Source organism: Hipposideros armiger, unplaced genomic scaffold (assembly GCF_001890085.2).
Source record: "Hipposideros armiger isolate ML-2016 unplaced genomic scaffold, ASM189008v1 scaffold_387, whole genome shotgun sequence".
Classification (NCBI taxonomy): domain Eukaryota; kingdom Metazoa; phylum Chordata; class Mammalia; order Chiroptera; family Hipposideridae; genus Hipposideros; species Hipposideros armiger.
Window position 1 is genome coordinate 938,970 of NW_017731737.1, and position 12,863 is coordinate 951,832.

Here is a 12,863-nt window from a genome sequence, read left to right on the forward strand (position 1 = left end):
TGTTTGTTTTCCCTTTATCATACAAAAGCACACAATGTACTCTGAGAAAGTCTGGGTTAATATTAATATCAGAAGCAATAGTTTGAAAGTTAAATTGATATTCCTTTACTGTCGACACTTTTGAATTTTGTAGTGCTATCCAAAAAATATACAATATAGAGTGTTTGGCATGAAATCCCATTAATAACTTGAGAGTCTGTCAGAATTCAGACATTTGGTATATTGCCTGCTATTCAAGGGAAAAGTATTTGTACCATTTTGGAGTATTGATTTATCTTTTTTTGTTGTTTCCTGGAGAGATTCTATTATTGAAGTGAAAGAAATATTCAACAGCCACTTTGATCTGACTCTCAATAAGAAGTAATTGTTTTAATATGATTATAAATCGAAGAGTAAAGTAAAATCTGCCATGTCTTTCTTGGTCAGCCCCCATATGTTTTCCACTAAAACTGTCTTCTAAGAAATTACAAAGAAAGCATCAAATACCTGAGAACTTCAAAGTTGCAAGGGCCTTCATTTTCCATTATAAAGTTAACAATTTTCATAAAATATTTCATGACAAACTTGACATAAATTTGCATAGTGTGCCGCTCCTTATAAAACTTTCTTTCACATTATTCAACCGTGGGTAAATAAGACTGAAAATATTGGTAAATTTAAACACATTTGCTTGATTCTGTGTGTGGCCCACGGTTGTTCCCTACAAATAGAAATGATTATTATCCATTCTTGTTCAATTAGGCAAATCCTGTCTACTTGGCCACACTTCGTAGAAACACTGCTTCCTTTTCTACCTACCAAACCCTGAAAACTTCAGGCCCTCTACATTAACACAGAGGTGACCATTTTAAGATTGTTTCTTTCGTATCCCACTAGACATTTCTAACATTTCTCTTCCCTAATATTTAAACAGCCTAGTATACAAACAGAAAGAAAGAGAGAAGAAACAGAAATGTCCTTTCAAGGGTCGTGGAGGTCTTGTCACCTTTGATATAGATTGGTGGGATATAGGCACTCTGTCCCCTTCATCTTTCTATCAATCTACCAAACAGCGTGGCAGCAGTCATTTACACACCAGGAAGAAATAAAGTCCCTGAACAACTGCTTGTTCAGGGTGTTATTTAGCTCTCCCAATGTCAGTCGCAAGTGTTTTCATGCTTCAGTGTTGTCTCAGACTGGCAGAAAAATGGATAATGGATGATGATATGGATGCCAAAGTGCATGGACTCTGAAACTGATGAAGAGGAGAGAGAATCTGATAAGAAAAGCACTTCAGAGGCCATAGCATTATGAAACATCTCAAATAAACAATGCTAGTGGAGTCCTTATGCTGCTTCTCTGTTGCTTAATGCTTTCTTCTTGCAAGCTCATGCCATCTTATCTCTTGAAATACAGTAGTAAAAAATGCAGACACACAAAGTGTGTTAATAATAAGGATTATTCTCATTTCTCTAGCAGCTGTTTAAGGCAGATTTATAAATCCTTGCATTTTCAATTTTCAAGTATTTTCAATCTTTTGGATCACTATGGGAAATTATCACCATTAATAATAATTCCTATTCTGTACATAAAAGCAAACAAAAAGTAACCTAAACTTACATATACTAATTTTCTAATATGTTATCATGATGGGATGTGTTACACATTTATCTATTAATGAGAACAGCATACGATCTTTTAGATGATGTATTGTGTAATGTGGTGAACCCTGGATAAGTGATCAGAAGAAATAGAAAAGGGTGAGGGTATGGTGTGAGGGAACAAAAGGAACAGAATATGTTTAGTTGATGTAGTAAAACATATTTTGTTCATCTGTCAGTTGCTTTTATTCTTTCTCTGTAATTCTTCCCAACACCATTCTTTCCTCTACCTTCTCTTTCCCTATTGGTTTAGTCATTGTTATCTTTGTAGTTTTCCCAAATGTCACTGACCTGGAGTAGGCATTTAACATTTTTATTTTTTGGAATGAATGATTTGTTTCCTTTCTTCTAACCTACATTTATCCATTTTTCTTTGAACTCCCTTACTGAATGCCTGTGATGTACCTGGCCCTGTGCTAAGAGGACAACAATACTACAGACACAGACCCGTGTGCATTATAACACAACCTGTGCCCTATCCAGCACACACGAAAGACTCACTTTCCTCATGTCCTCCTTTGGTTTCCACTCAAGCAGTTCCTGTTGTCTTTCTCAATTTTGCCTGGTTAAGTTTGTTAATGTTTCAATTCTCAGATTAAACATCATTTTCTCCAAGAGTACCTCCTCAAACCTCTGGAGTAAATTAGATATGCTTGCTATTTGCTCCCTTAAAACCTTGTCTGTACCAGGTTTGTCTTATTACAAGCTGTATTTCTAGTACCTAATACTTTTACTAGGTATTTGGTGTCCAATATATCTTTGTTGTTTTAATAGAACTCAACAAATATCAACTGCAAAACAGTATCATTTTTTTATCAGAGTTTTATTTTCATGTTTCAAAGAAAGCATTAAACATATTGTATTTTAGAGCTAACAAGGATAAGTATATACATAACAAGGAGGCCAAGATCCTATTAGATACAGAATAAACCATCATTCCTCCCTCCCCCCATTGTTGGCTCATGAAATCAGTAGCCAAATTGCAGAAAGTTTAAAGAAGAAAAAAATATGGAAATTCATTTTGCCTTTTTCCACTCTTTGTTGGTACATACATATCCCAGTTGCTGAGGCTAAAAATTAGATGTGTAACAAAGGGCAGCAAAGTATGTATTGATTTTCCTTAACAAGTTGGACAATCAGCATTTCCCAACCTGAGAGTTATAGAATTATTGCAAGAGCTCTGTAAATCCCATGTGCACTGAGCTCTGTGTTTAACCCAGGTAACCATCTTGTTGTTCCCTGGCCATCCGACACAAAGCAGAGTTCAACCTTTGCTAACTCACTCAACAGAATCAAAGGTGAGACTGGTGGTCAGAACCTTGATATAAGAGACATGGCTTCTATTCAATGGTTATAATATTGATACGTTACTTAAATGGAAATTTTGTGCTAATGGGAATATTATCTCAAATTATTTCTAATTATTATTCTTGTTTATTCTGATACCAAAAACAATGATGTGTGCTTCCTATTTGGAATAGATTTTCTGTCTGCCCTTCCTACCTTAAAATAATTCTTAGACTGTATTTATAGTCATTTTTCTCCTTAGATCATGATTTCAGGTAGAATGAAGCAAAAAAACAAGTAACCTTACACACACACACACACACACACACACACACACACTCCATCACTTGTCCAACATGATTGCTAGTATGATAGGTAAGGGGAAAAAATGCTAATTTAAATTTTTTATTCTTTTTGTATTTTATGGGTTAAACATCATAAAATAAAGCATTAGTAATAGAACAATATCTCTCCTACAATTAATAACAATAGTACAGTGTGAGATTAAATCATTTTTATTTTTCTGCAAGTCAGATGATATATGCATGGTGCTTATATACAGTAACATAAAGCATCATCTATTTTGGGAGCCATGATGCTTTTAAAAAATGAGCACTTCACTTTTAACCTGAGATATAGCCCTTCAGCTATATTATGATAAGCAGGCATTACTGAAAGACAGAAAATAATACCTAATTTTGAGTAAATATTTAGGGTATTATATTCATTTCCCAGGAATATGAAGAAATATTACTCTGGATATGACTGTAAAGAAAAAAAACAAAACAGTTTTCTTATGTGAATCACTAAAATAACCAAATTATTCTGTAATTATAATTTCTCTATGCTTTAGTGCTTATAGGTTTTTAATTAAATCAATGTTTAAGGTAATTTTCTAATACATAGGTTTCTTGGTTTTCAAAATGGTTAATGAGAATTTCAATCTAAACAAATAAAGATATGTGGGAGGTATGTTCATCCTCAACTAAAATTTTCAGTCTTTTCTCTTGGGACCTCTTAATTTTTTCATATTAGTTAAAGGAGAGTTTAGTAGTTTGTCATCATTTGCTATATTTTTTATAAAATATAGCAAATAAAGTACATTGTTTTGTACTTTAGTATAAGGTGTAGTTAATAAGTGAGAAAATTCTATCACTTTTGTCAAAAGTTTTTCTTAGATTATTTTCTAAAACAGACTTTTACTTAATATACTTCAAAGATTTGAAATAAATGTTGATCCTTGAAATAAAATCATTATCTAAATTCAATATTTTTATATATTTTATGAACTTCTGACTCATTTCCTGAAAAATAAGGTACCCAATAATTAAGACAGTATTTACCTTGCCAAAACATACCCAAAATCTTAATCACTGTGGAAAAGCAGTCACTCAATAGTGATTAAAAAAAAATGTTTTTATGTTTCAGGCAGCCGTACGTTTCACAACTACAATTCTTATCATAAGATGGTACTTCAGATAAATAAAAGCCAATAAATAGAGAGTCACAGATGAAAGGAAATATAACACTGACAGAGGACTGGCGTCTTATGTTTCTGTCCTGCCAAGATTTTTTATCAGAAAAGGACATGGAAGGTCATTTACCTTATCACGCAAAATCAAGAACAAGCCTAGCTGTACCAATCAGTGCAAAACTTGTATGGAAATGCTACTTGTGCATAACAAGTGCATAGCTGACATTATTTCTATTAGCAGAGACTAAGCAAAACCCTGCAATTGCCATATAAATCTAAAATGTTAAAAAAAAAGTGAGGGCTTTGTTTCATAGTTGCTAGTGTTGGCAAAAATGAAATGTTACTTCCATAGCATAAAATTGACAGTGCTTTCCCTTCTAAAAGTGCAGACTCTTATTAGCATTTTGTGTATACAATGTGCAAATTTAAGAGTGCTTTGAAAAAAATGTATCTTTATAATTAATTCTGGCACCAGATTATAGATTTGAGTATAATTTTGATATGTCTCTAGCAATTTATTTGGACCAAGTCTTCTAGGGTCATTCATTCTAGTTTTACCCAAAGCTGATCTAGATTCTTCCCAGGGAAGGAACTGCCAAGTAGGGGAAGTTTGGTGTCACTGTAGACACATGTCCTTTGTAGCTAAGGCATTCATCCAGGGGGAAAAAAAATCCTTTCAAGTCATAATCACATGAGGACAGTCATTTTCTAAGGATTAAAATAGAAATGAAAACTTAAAATATTGGCATTTTCTTAGTGGATACCCTATTTAAAAACATGTTTAACATAATAGTCCGATTTAAAGAAAAATGCTGTCATTATAGATGGAAGATAGTAGTCTTTTAATCTTAACTACATGCTAATCTCAAAGAATACAAAGCAAAGCATTTTCAACTACTAAACCTTAATATTACAATATTTTCTTATTAAGGGTTCCTCTCCTTTTACTCTCTCACATGTGAAAAAGATCCCCTAAGGAGTTGAGAGTCCTTTAGGATTATAACACACCATTAGAATCAGTATGAATACATATATTTTAGTAAATATGTAGAATCACAAAATACAACTGTCATATTTATTTTACATCTATAAATAAATCACCTTTCTTATTGCAGCCAAGAGTAAAGAAGCAGAAAAAAGTTTAGTTTCTCCACCAACTTTTCTTTTTCATTACAAGGTCAATAGATGTAGGTAGGCAGCTATTTGGGCTTTTCAGTTTCCTGATTGCTCTAGATATATCAACTATTCACCTTCATGTTAGTGACTTCATTAAATTCTGATTTAGAAACTAATTTGAAAGAAGCCTGACCTTTGAAATACAAAGGGTAACAAGAGGGCAAAGGAAAGAGATGGAGACGATACTGCTGAGCAGATCTCACATCACATTTATGTTTTAAAAGCTACCTTATGAGCTATTCACTACTCACAATTTAGCTTTTTAATCCAAAATTTAACTTGAAAGTAGCCCCTGCTGACTCAAAAGTGTTATAACATGCAGTGGCCAGGTGGGGGAGAAGTGCAGCCTTATCCCTTTGAAGCTTGGCGGCCCAGGATCAATAGGAGCTCACAGGTGGCCAAACTTCAAAGAGGAGGCACCGGGGTCTCTGTGTCGGTCCAGCCCTTGTAACAGTTATTTATCCCCCCAGTGGCTTAGAATTGGCTTTCATGTTATACTTTCACTTAACAGAGTAAATGAAGAGCATTGGAGACAGACCTTGATTAAAAGAATTCTTTTTTTTTATTTTAAGCCAACATCTTGAGAGGACCAGCTACCTTTTAAAAGCACCTATTAATGCAATAGCTGGGTAGAAGGAAAGGTAAGCCTGCGGGGGAGAGTTTTAAAAGCAATCCACTTACAGGGTTGCATCTGACATTTTAGCAACGAAGCTACGTCCCTTCGTCGAGCTACAATGGTTGTCGAGTACATTGTTATTCAACATTTTATAGTGTGGTGTCTATCATGGCCGAGTTAGATTCAAATAATGCCCTCAGCGGCCGAGTCCAGGTGGAAAGCGCTCAGTGAAGTTAGTTGAAAAATAACGATGACCGACTTTTAGCCTTTAAACGTATTCCTGTACAACTAACAAACGAGAATGTAATTCTTGAGAACATTTACACATGGCATTTGCTGAAACATAATTCCTATTAATTTTTATTTTTATACTATTGATTAATATACATAATATACGTATTTAAGTAGATGTTATATACTTCATTATATAAACAGGAATCTGGGAATGAATAGTGTTGCTCTTGTCATAGATAAATAAATCATGTGAATCACAGTAATTTTTGTAAATAATATAAAACCGAGATAACTTCTTTGTAATCCAGAAGAATGATTCTTTCAGCTTGGCCACATCGTGAAATCATCTGGCATGCTTTAAGCTAAAAAAAAAAAAGAAAAAGAAAAAGAAAATGACAGATAGATGCCTGGACACCATTTGTAGATTTTAATTTCATTGGTCTAGAGTAGGCCTGGGCATAGGAATTTGAAAAGCTCCCTAGGTGATTGTCATGTGCACTAAGAGTGAAACATGCTGACCTAGAACTGAGCCTCTCAAACTCGAGTGTGTGTAAAACCACCTGGGGATCTTGTTAAACTGAACACTGCTGTGATTCCGTAGGTCCAGGGTAGGGTCTGCGATTCTACGTTTGTAACTAGCTCCCAGGTGACGGCAATCTGCTGGTCCCTAAACAACTCCTTGTGGAGCAATAATTTAGTGTTTCTCAGCTCAGGAAAAGGGCATAGGTTGGAATCCTTAAGGTACTTGGGCTGAAACTACCTATATTCTCATAGCCTCCACTCTTAACTAGACACCCACTACCCCACCGGACCCCAATTACCCTAGCTCCACCGGTCACTATTTCTCACCTTTCAGGGTAGGCTTGTTGCTGAAGGTCATTAAATCCGGTTTCTGGAATAATCTCTGGAAGGCCATGCTGGGGCTTTAACAGGCAGTCACTGTTAGCAGTTGCATACTGGGATATTTCAAACGAAGAAGCTGCTTACCAAGTAAGCAATTTACTTCCAAAAAAGCAGTCCTGCGTTGTTAAATGTCTACGGTTTGTATGTTGACCTGGATCCCAGCAAGAATGCTGCTTTGTGGGGCCTTTCCTTTGATTGGACCATATTCATGACATTTACTCACGGAAGGGATAAGCTGAGTGAAAGCACCATTTGAACTGAAGGAGAGAACTGGTTGTACACACCGGCGGAGGTGGGGAAATTCTGTACGCACAGTGGGGGACGCTTCACTATGACCTGCAGTGCACATCTCCTGAGGGGTCTGTGTGGGTCCCAGGCTGCCGACTGCAGGGTGCTCTAGCCCTGCTGTGAAAGTTTCAGGTTCTTGACACAAGGCATTGTACACACCTTTGAACTTATCTCCCCTTACCCATAAATCTTTTAAATAAACCACAGTATTAAAAAAAAAAAAAAGAAAAAGAAAAATTCTATATAGTATCCTTCAGAACTTCTCCTGATCTGTGACAATGTGATGTTTTAGAAAGGTCATAAGCTTTGGAATATCAAAAACTTGAGTTTGAGATGGGCTGGATTTCTTTCACTTTGGGATGTGAGACATGAGTTGAGGCATGAAGAATGAGAAGGATACGGCCAAAGAGCCAAGGGAAGGGCTTTACAGGCAAAGACAAGGACAAAGGGCCGTGGCTGATACAGGGCAACACCTGAATATGAGAAAACATTTTAGTAAGGGAAGCGCTGTATGAATGGGGTGAGGAAGAGGCACCTGGGCCAGATCACACAGGGCCTCAGAGAGCACTGCACAAAGGCTAAACTTATTTTCAGGGCTGTGCGAGGCTACTGAAGAGTTTTAAAAAGTGGCATGATCTAATTGTTGTCCTTAAAAAGATTGTGTTTGTGGTTGCAATGTGGAGAATAAGCTCTCGGAAGACAAGTTCAGAAACTGGACAGCCAGTCAGCTGACGATCAGAGGAGTTCAGGCGAAAGGTGATGGATGCTGAGTCAGAGGAACCAGAGAATACCTGGCGCAAAGTAAATCTTAATAAAGGGAAGCAATGATTCCCATAATTAGTCCAAGGAAGATCTTCTAGGGTCCCTCTGTTACATCCTTGTCAGGTCATTGTTGGGACCACTTGTTGTGGACCTTACTTTCCCAAAGAGCAGGAAGCGTTTTTCCAGCAAACACTAGATTGTCCAGAAATAAAATAACTTTTCTGAAAATGTGTTTTAGACAGTGCATTGCTGAATCTCATTATCTGTTACTAAGCAGAGCATTTAAAATATTCTGATAGTAGCAACAATCTTAGCAAAATAAGTGTTTGGCATTAGGAACCCTTCCATAATCTATGTGCAAAACAAAGGGGATAGAGTCTCTTTTTTTCTGAAAAACTGTTATTAAGTGGGCAGCATATCTCTCAATTAATACATTCTTGAAATTATGAAAGAAGTGTTTTAAAATAGTAAATATGTAAATAAGAAAAAATCAAAAACCTTCATAATCCCCAAATATGACGTGTTAATAAATGAGAGAGCTCTCTCTCGGTAACAGTGAGGCAATACTGAACATGACTTATCACTTTGCAATATACAATGAATATCACAGATAAAAGTTGTGTAGTTTATAAATCCCCAATATTGAAACATAGCATTTTAATGAAAGTACTGTAATAGTATGAAAATTTACTCGTCATTAGGGAAAAAAAATTAGGTTTTCAATTTAAACTATAGTCTCAATAAAGATATCACAGAGGGAGAATGTTGCTCAAATTCTGTAACAGAATCATGAGAATGAGCATAACAGAATGTTGGAATATGTGATTAACCTCTAGCTTAGAAAGAGACTCAGAAAGACTTTGTCATTGCCCAGGTTTTTCTTTTATAACAGTGTGAGGCTCATGAACAAGTACTTCATCTAAACCACTATCATATCCTTTATTTTTTATTTTATTTTTTTTTTTAGCTGAGCCATCCCGCCACCTGTTGGCAGCTCACGGCTGCTCGGCTCGGGCTGACTCGAACCGCTGTTGCTCAGAGCTCAAACTCTTGAGCGAGCTCTTAACCAACTGAGCCACTCAGCCGGCCCTATCATATCCTTTAGAGATTAAGAGCTAGAAGAGTGGAATAAAATATTACATTTTATTCCATCTTATAGTAAAGAACTATCGTATAGTATAATTAAATTATAAAAGAGAACATAGGCAAACTATGGTCCTATTTTTTTGAAATCTAAATGGAAGAGGACTACCAACACATGATGATTATCTTAGCAATATTAAACAATTTTCATAAAGGGACAAGTGCATCAATCATGTTTTGCCTATTAAATGTTTCTAAAAATTGACCTGTGAAACAGTCTTTGAAAAAGGTGGAAATTTCCACACTGACTTGCATTATATCAGACATATAGGGTTTTTTTTCCCATTAATTTAGTTATCTTCTGTCACTTCAGCTTAGTTTCTTTGCTGTCTAGTCTCTTTTAAGCAATTAAGTATATAAATACTTTACGTGGGATATTTATCACAGATTCTTTTTAATACAAATAGGTACCACTAATTAAATATCCTGAGTCACTTTTAATATTCAAAGACATTCTTAAATGAGCTACCAAATATATGTGATATCTGGAGGCAGAGAGCCTGCTTTAACAAAATGATTTAAATTGTATGTGGCAAAAGAGTGCAGTTCTTGCTCCACATATTCAATGTTCTAGCCATAAGCAGGAATCATGAAAATTACCCCATTAGCGTCAAAGATGGAAAAATAATATTACCTCTATATATTTGTGTGAAGCTATGAATGTTATTCAGAAATCTCGCCTACCTATAAACTCATTCTTTCCACCTGAGAGATATTGCACATAATTGCTCTTTATTTCCCTCCCCAATTCTATAGTTTAATATAAATGATAAATTTGTTGCATAGTATACTTCATAAAATATATACAGCTTAAGCATGTTCATTTGTGTCCCATTATGTCCACACTGTGTTTTGTAATCCATGATAGGAAGCAGAAATGAATGACCTTTCCTGCTATTCTCTACATCCTAGGTTTGATTTTTTTCCTTTTATTTCCCCTAGAGAAATTCAGGAGATATAAATTAGAATGCCAATTTCTAGGATAATGACCTTCCTGCTTTAATTCAGTCAATAAATCAGTGCTTCCCTGCAAAACAGTGTTTTCTTAGAGAAAATAAGTGGGCTTATTCCCTATGCAGAGCTAGATACGAACATAACAGAGAGCCTTTTGACATGGAGTATAGCTGCTGGTTAAAATGCCAACAAAAGCATTAAGGGGTTGAATATAAAATAAAAAAAGAGATGAGTGAATAGATGAAGTGAACAAAGTTATGAGCTACAGCAGAAACTGTGGAACAGAAACGCTGCTTACCCATAGAATAGAAAACAATGGGATATGTAGCTGATGTACTATAGAATTGTATGCTTGAAACCTATGCAATTTTACTAACCATTGTCACCCCAATAAATTTAATTAAAGAAAAAAAAAGAAAGAAAAGAAGAAAGAAAGAAAGAAAGAAACAAAGAAAGAAAGAAAGAAAGAAAGAAAGAAAGAAAGAAAGAAAGAAAGAAAGGAAGAAAGAAAGAAAGAAAAAAGAAACCTATGTAGTTCAAGACAAAACTTAGTTTTCTTTGGTTCCTCTTAACCTGACTCCATTCAGCCAATTAGAAAGACCAAGACTGACACTCATTTCCAAATCATATCCCAAATTCCACTTTTCTCTTTATTTCCTCTAAACTATGTGTGTGTAAATCACCACCATTTCCTAGCTGGTCGTCTTTCTTCCACTTGGCCCTGAAGTGGTCCTCACCCAACACCATCCCCAAACCCATATGCAGGAACCAGTTATTTTCACTTAGCTGGATCTTTTTTACTCCCCTTGAATTAAATCATTTCATGGCTACTAATGTAGTTAGAATAAAATCAAAATTCTTTACCATTTTTTCAAACCCAGCATAATCTCTGCCTGTATTCCTCTGTTTTCATTTTACACCCCGCCCACTTCGCTTGCCTCCTTAATTCCAGCCATGCCTGGCCTTTCTTAATTAAAAACCTTGTTTCTTCCCTGGGTCTTTCCCTCAGAGATGCCCCCTGATTTTTGCATCCCCTAACTGCTCTTCCTTTACCTCTTTTTGTCATTAGATCTCAGCTTCACTTTCACCGTCTTGCAAAGAACTTCTCTGATGTCCTCATCTCTCTTCTTTCATCCAGTATCTCACCCTATTTTATTTCTCTGAATAACAGTCATCAACAAAATATATTTTCTTTTTCACTTCCTGTTTTTTGTTGAATTATCACCTGCCTCCCTTCCTCCATTAACTGGATTGTAAGCTCCATAAGAACAGGAGCCTTGCCTGTCTTCTACACGTTTCTAACTCCAGGCCGAGAATAGTGCCTAACTCACATGAAGTGCTCAGTGACTAGTTTTTGAATAAATGAATAGTGCATTCTTACCTCTGGCTCTACCCCATTATGTTAGGTTTGTCTGCGATCTGCCAGAATTTCCCCTAGTTATTTCCCTTGGAACTTTATCATTTCATCTTTTCTATATAGGGATGCTGGGTGGACTCATAGAGTATAATTTCTAATTTGACCAGTGTTACTTGTATTAATTAACTGCAATTATAATTTACTAAATATAGAAATAGTAAATATATAATGTGAACAAAAACAACCTCAAACTCATGTATAATTTGAAAAACCCTAAACAGATTGAAGACATATTTAGTCCATGTGCTTGAGAATCATGCTGATGTTTGCTAAATAATCTTATCTTCTTTGCTGATTGATCACTATAGCTTGTCCTAGTTCTCTACATCCCTGTATATTTGTTACCTATTACTTGAAACCCAAAACATTTTAATTATATGAATACTTAGTGTTATAACTAAATATTGCCTCCCAAAAAGTTTCTTTTTATTTAGTTTTATTGTGTAGATATTTTAGACAAGTCCATTTTGGATAAGACTCCCTGTTTGGAATCCTTTTTAATTAAATTTATTGGGGTAACTTTAGCTAATAACATTATATAAGTTGTTAGAATGTCTATTATCAATAAGACAAGATGTAACAAGTGTTGGAGAGGATGTGAAGAAAATGGAACTCTCCCAATTATGTTTTTAACACCTTACCTTGAAAGTCTGACAAGCTACAATTTCATCTCCTATAGAGGATGCAAGTAGAGATAGCCTCACATGTAAGTATTGCCTCTCCAAATGCCCAGCAAATATTTAAATCTACTGTGCACAGCCTTACCAAATATTGCTACAATCAATCCTTTAAATGGGAGAGTTTATATATTTCAAGCAAACTTGACACCTGAAAAATTCAAAATTATACACAATATAAATAAGGGCATACTTATACAGCTAACAGTTCCAAACAGAATCAAACTCTAGAATTTTTACATGGAAAGTTCCCTTAGAAATCATTTAATGTAACTATCTTAGTGCATAGGTT